Raw genomic sequence first — 6,721 nt, 5'->3', positions numbered from 1 at the left:
AACCAGGCTCAGGGAGGGGCGGCCATCTGCTGCGACCGGTTGGGGTGAGAGAAGGAAGCTGTGGAAGAGAGAGAGGTTAATAACAGATATGATTCAATGCAGAGAGGTCTATTAACACATACGGAGTGAGAAAGGTGACTACTATTTGTGTCCAAGCTTGTCTAATTTATATGAATCATTGGCACATTGAGACATTTTATATTTTGCTATCCTCATCTTTGTTTGGGGCGGATGACAATAAGCTTGATGTTTACTGCATTTAATATGTGTATAAGAAATGTCTGTCTGCTTCTTCACTTCTACGAGTGGGATTCACTATTTCGTGTTTTCCTTTTCTTTGTACAAATACTTTAAGCCAGATTAGCTAATAAAAAAAACTACTATTCAGGATGGGTTGGTTACATTATGCAAATACAAGCTTATGTGAAAAGTGTTTTGAGACTCTGCACTACAGCAGACTGTTTCCAGTGTCTTACACTTTAGTTTACTGGGAATTGTGGCTGTTGCTTGAAACTGTGATGTAGCATTGTGGAATTATTTAGGTGTGTATTTATTTTTACTTGTTAATTTGTGATACCCTTAGTTTGCCACCCTTCTTTTTAGCTAGTCTCCACCTGTTGAAAAGAATTTGCTATTTTTACAGTCTAACTCACATTTGTATGTACCTTAAAAAACTGCTGTTGTTGGAAGGAACATGGTTGAGAGCACCAGGTGGTACCTGAGGGGGTCGGCTGATGATGGTTATGTATCCTGGTGCTCATGGCTGCCAAACATTTAAAGGGCTGAGGGGCTATGTGAAATATCAGGGTTGGAAGGAGAAAATGCTGGGGTGTTGTTGTAAGGATGAGTTCTAAAAACACACACAGCAAATCCAGCATGTCCAAATTAACACTGTCGGATTTGATTTCAACACTATTAAAGTGTCTATATGGGTCCACACCAGAGAGTGTTAATTTAACTCTTTTTGGAGAGTTGGTACGTTAACTCTGATTTAGTGTTAAACACCAAATCTGTCTGGAGTTGATAATTTAACACTTGGTGTTAAGAGTTTATATATTAACTCTCAAAGAGTATTTTAGTTTAACTACGTAAGAGTTATCTTCTAATTCATTCTAAAAAAGCGGGAATTTTACTGTTCTGAACTTCTAGAAATTTCTTTTGGAAATAAACATTTACTAAAAAGATGCAATGGTTTTTGAAAAACATTTATTCTGAACTGCGCACCACAATTTCAAAACATTTTCTGAAAGATGTAACAGTATACATGTTCTCACTTTCATTAGAATTTTGTTTATCAAAAGGTCTGACATGGTAAATGCAAATAACAGCGTTCTCATCACTTATTTCTTCAATACAATATGCATGTCCTTCATTCATCACTTTGTGGAACTTCAACGCACTTCTGCTCTCCCCCATATTCCATCTTCACAAGCATATCCTGTGCGGAGATTGAATAAAAATTAGTTGACACTAATTAATGGCACAAATAATCCAGTAAACAATTGCAGCACAGTATAAAAAAAAAAAAAAAGGAATCCTCTTTGAGCCATTACTTGTGTAAAGTATTTTCCCAAAAGACAAGGACACAGGCAACAGGTAATACTGAACTAAATGTAAAACCTCAACCTTTTTCATTTTTACCTAAACCGTGTGCACAAAACTCTGGAGGGATCTATGCTAACGTAGAATCCAGTCAGGACGTCAGCTACTGCTGTTCGCACGCTTTTTTTATGGGCGATCGTTTTCAGGCTTCAAGTAGCACCATTATACCAACATTTCACATTCTAGACATTGTTTTAGGTGTATTTGACCAAACGTTTGACTGAAAATTCACATGCAAGCTTTTTTTCAAGGCTGTGGTATTTGCCCGCAAACAATACCTTTAGCTAAAACAGAATATGCTATCACCGAGCAACATGGCTGATGCCTTTCACACAGCTTTGTCTCAACTCCAAAGAGCCACAGAAGTAAAAGCTCATAATAATAATTGAAACAATCTTTGAAAAAATGACTTACCAAGCATGGCAAACAACTCAAATATGTAGAGCAAAATGTTCTGAAACGGCTTCACTTCAGCTTCGATTGGAGCCTATGGTGCTGGGGGCGGAGTCTGTGAATTTACTCTGTTGGTGGCATAGCCCCTGTAGGAGTTCAGAGTTAAGAGGTCAAGAGTTAATGTTTCCATTGTAACCCCTCCAGATTTGACAGAGAAACACTCATTTTTAACACTCGATTTTAACTACTATCATTTTACACCTCAGAGTTACATTAAAAGAATGTGACTCTACTTAGAGTAAAATTAACTCTACTTTTGCAAGAAGACTATTAACACCAAAACATTTAACACTTTTGAATTTGCTGTGCAGAAATGTTTATGGAATAATTTCCAGAGATCAAGGTGTCATCAGCGCAGGTAGCTGAGATTGCTGGATACAGGTCATTAGGATAAGCATGAGACCCAGGCTAGCTTGGAAGGACCCTAGCTCAAAGCAGCCAATAGTCAAGTAATCTCTAACCCCTGCTATATTGGACTCTGGAGTAGAAGTCGGCGAGGTTATCTGGATGCAGTAATATACTGTGAAAGCTGAAAATTTACATATGCTGTCATGTACCATGACCTTGTTTGCTTTGTTTCCTTTCCTGAAGAATGCGTTCTTGACAGTCAGTCTTTCACTGAGACCAAGTCCAATGATGTTTTAGCAACCAGTAGATTCATCAACTGAAAGGTTAGATGTATCTGCTGCTACGCAGAGAGGTGAGATGGAGTCATTGGTCAATGTTAAGTGGTGTAACAAACAACAAAAAACATTCTACTGAAAATGATCGGTACAAATACTGGACTGAAAATGAGTGAAAAAGCAGCCAGTGTCTAAAGAAGAAAAATGTTAGACATTTATAAAGCCTGGAGAAATATTGCTCGAGATGACTTTAAAATTACCAGAAAGTCCAACTTCTTGGAAGCAAAAAATAAAGGAATGGGAAGTTGCTCAAGGCATTTTCACTGTTCCTAGAGATTTTCGTGGTTATTGGGTATCACATTGTTTTGTTTTGTTTTGTTTGCCAACTATGAAGTACACTTTATTCTTTTACATGTTTGAAATAAATCCTTTTATCTATCTATCAAAGTAAAAGCATTTAAAAATTATGAACTCATCAGATTTCTACCACTTTATTTATTTTGGGGTAATTACTTTTTTCATATTTTAAATAACTGGCATATAATGCACAACAATGATTTTATCTCGCTCATGTCTGCCACAGTCACTTTGTTTACCAAGCCAGTTTTTAAATTAATCTTTTCTCTGCGTGAAAGGAAAATTGTGTTTTTTATGGTCACTCTATAATTGATGACAATGTGAGTAACCATTTAAAAAGAGATGATACACTAAACATCATAATTACCTTAGAATTCCACTGGGATGTGAGGCCAGGGTAGAATGAGACAACTCTGTTTTAGGATGGTGGTGCTTCGTTAAATTCAGACAAAGAGAAAAATAAATGTGTTTTCCTTTTAATACATTACAATAAGTGCACAGTTTTCAAGCCGGTACCCTTGGGATGCTACTTTCTCCAGTACTTAAGATTAATTCAAGTCATGTTTCAGTGGTGCACTTAGAAAAAACCCCACCAAGAAACAACACTTAGAATAATTTCGCTTCATTAAATTGACTACATGGTTTACAAAATGGTGCAATAAATATTCATGATACCAGTAGGAAACATGTTATTGTAATGTTCTAACATACTTATAATAAAACTGATAGTGCTGTTGTCTTTCTTTTTCTTTTTTTCCTCCTTACAATTTAGTTTTATTATGTATTTATTTATTATGGATGTTTGTTTTGGGCAGCATTGCACAGTATGTGCAGCTGGAACTGTTGAGGTTTTTTTGAGGTCTCATTCAGCTCAAAGCAACATTTCTTTGAAGAGGTATAAATTAAATCATGTCCTAGAAAATATGGGAATTGTAAATGTCACTGTGAAAAGAAAGTAACAAATGTCATTTGCAGAGAAAAACATAATTATACACACTTGACACTAAATGTATGTACAATTGGACAATTTGATTTTTTGATTTTGATGTTTTTAGAAACATTTTTGAGTGTTGAAAGAGCCTAGAAGTGGGCAAGAGTGGAGAAAAAGCAACATTTTATTATATATGTGTGGGGACTGTTGAATTTGTCAGTTCTGTCTGGTAATTAACACTGGGTTTATAATAAAACAAAAAGTCAGACAAAGCACAGATGAAGGTGATCAATCGGTGGACTTGTTAAAGAACAAACAGAAGCAAATGGTTCCCCCTCCGTACAAATAAAGATGGCAAGATAACAAGTATGGAATGTCATACATTTACAGCTTGACATTATCCAATTTACACTTAAGCCTATTAGACGCAGATATCACGTCCTGGTTCAACAGCTGCCATAGAAAAAATAAGTGCAAGTGTGTTGGGGAAAACGAACACAATGGGCTTATACAGCTGCTGGTGTAAAATGCTTCAACATCAAATAATTTATGGATTGTTATATTTCAGGAATTTCTATTACAAGAAGCAAAACATAGAGTAAATCTATATGTACCACCAGCAGATGACATCCAGAAGTGTTGCCAGTGGCTGGACAAAGCTGGACTGAAAGACAGCACAGAGGCACTAATCGTGTCAGCACAGGAACATGGTCTGAGCACAAGCTGGGGTCTATCACATCAGGCAAGACCCCAGGTGCAGGCTGTGTAAAGATGCCCCTGAGACAATCCAGCACATAACAGCAGGGTACAAGATGCTAGCAGGCAAGGCATACGTGGAACGCCATAGTAGTATACAGAAACATCAGCCTGAAAATCCCAAGGTCAAAATGGGAGATGCCCTTAGAGTTGTGGAGAATGGCCGAGCTAAGATCCTGTAGGACTTCTAGATGCAGATGGACAAGATGGTGGTGACTAACCAACCAGACCTAGTGGAAGTAGACAAGAAGAAGAAGAAGACCTCCGTGATAGGAAGAGTGCAGTCTTAGGAACAGCTAAGATACTGCGCAGGACCCTCAAGATCCCAGGCCTCTGGTAGAGGACCCGAGCTTGAAGGATAGACCACCCGCAGGGGAGAGAGGGGAATTTTATATGCGTGTGTAATATAATTTCGTACCGGTATATACCCTAGTGCCTTTCTCTTGGGGGACATGGAGGACTATGTTTTAAAATAGTCTTTACACACACTTTAATAATTGTGAAAGCAACTGTGTATAAACTCAGTCATTTTATAAACTACGCTGTGAAAACGTTAACAACCTTTAATTCCACTACTTTAGCTGCGATGAACAAAAACAAACTTGCATCATGTTCTTTCATCATTTCAACAAATCACCCAGATAATCCCTAAAGCACATGGATACTTTTCTGTTGATTTCTGATGCTGAATGAAGTAACTCTGTCTCTTAGCCTAATTTACTTCCCAGGGAGCAGACAATGGACACCAGAGTCTACAGGCAATTCAGCCTGTTAGATTGTTTTTAGCCTAGCATCTTTTAGCCTAACCCATCTTTCCCATATTTATACTTTCTCATGCACTGCTTATGTCACCCCTTTCCCTGGCTAGAGGTCTGGTCCCTTCCAGCAAGCTGAGACTGTGCACTGTTTTCAACAGATCAGATTAGTACACCCAGCAGTACTATTGTGGTGAACTGCTCTATAGGAGCTCTATACATCCCCTGTTTTTTCAGGAATCTGCTATTGAGGGGTAAGTATCCTGTGCCATACATATGTTATGATATTATTATTTACTATTTAACATACAATGTTTCAGTTACAGTTTGTATTGTTACATGTTTTTCAAATGCATCATCATTAAGATAAAATAATGCAAAATGAAAAGAGAGCAGAGCTGAAGCCAGATTTTAACCTGGCTTAACCTAACCATAATGACATCCACATATTATAAAAGCTTCCAGAGTTAGGAAGACACAGGAGAATAAATTTGTCATTCAAATTACTCTGATGCGTGTTAAGGTGCTTAAGTAGATCTTCTTAAGGAGACTGAAAAAGGTGTGACTTATGTTTGTTTTTATTATTTAAATATACTGATGTTAGCAACAGCACATACATGTGAACTTTGACATGGGACAGAATTAAATAATTGACAAGTCTTTCAGATGGAAATAAGCATGTATCTGGATGTTCCAGCATGTGCACAAGTGTCTCCAAGGCATCTTATCTGAGTTACTTCTCTATACTTTTAACTGCTGAAGTGTATTTCCAATTTGCCCAAGGGTCTATTAGCACTCAGTTTCAATTACCAACACACTAATGGATGTTGACAGTGGATCTACTTCACTTTCAAATCCAGGAAGCTCACTTCTTCAGATGAGTAGGAATGTCTCATCAGCAGCTGCAGCAGATGCTTTTGAGATTTTGTGTGACAGCACCAAACCAGATGGCCTGTAGAGTCTGACCCACATCTCAGGAAGTTAGAAGAGATGGTTAGAGGCTTGAAGTCGTGACAGAACTTGCAAAGAGGCATTAAGATTCAAAGCCAGACGCCCAGCTGGCTCTGCCAGGACTGACTTTATTGCGTTTTCAATTACCTGCCTGGTACTGGAAATTCAATTGAACATTTAGTCCTTGATTGAGGGGGAGTATTGTCTTAACGTGTCCAATCTACTCTGGAAAGTTTTTCCACTAGATTGGAGAGCACTTGAATACTTTACTTTATTGCAACAGTAAAGATGCA

General features: G+C 37.7%; 1 long non-coding RNA gene across 1 annotated transcript; it reads right to left on the bottom strand.

Moving 5' to 3' along the window:
- Positions 1–1,189: 1,189 nt before the first annotated feature.
- On the bottom strand, positions 1,190–2,141 carry LOC145428925 (uncharacterized). The gene is made up of 2 exons (XR_013909278.1): positions 2,017–2,141; positions 1,190–1,438 (listed from the first exon to the last, which is right to left on the bottom strand). It is a non-coding gene; the product is annotated as an uncharacterized LOC145428925 (long non-coding RNA).
- Positions 2,142–6,721: the final 4,580 nt, after the last annotated feature.

Source organism: Astatotilapia calliptera, chromosome 1, assembly GCF_964374335.1.
Source record: "Astatotilapia calliptera chromosome 1, fAstCal68.1, whole genome shotgun sequence".
In the NCBI taxonomy this organism is placed as follows: domain Eukaryota; kingdom Metazoa; phylum Chordata; class Actinopteri; order Cichliformes; family Cichlidae; genus Astatotilapia; species Astatotilapia calliptera.
The sequence above is the reverse complement of the archived record's forward strand: the minus strand, read 5'-3'. Positions and strand labels throughout refer to the sequence as shown.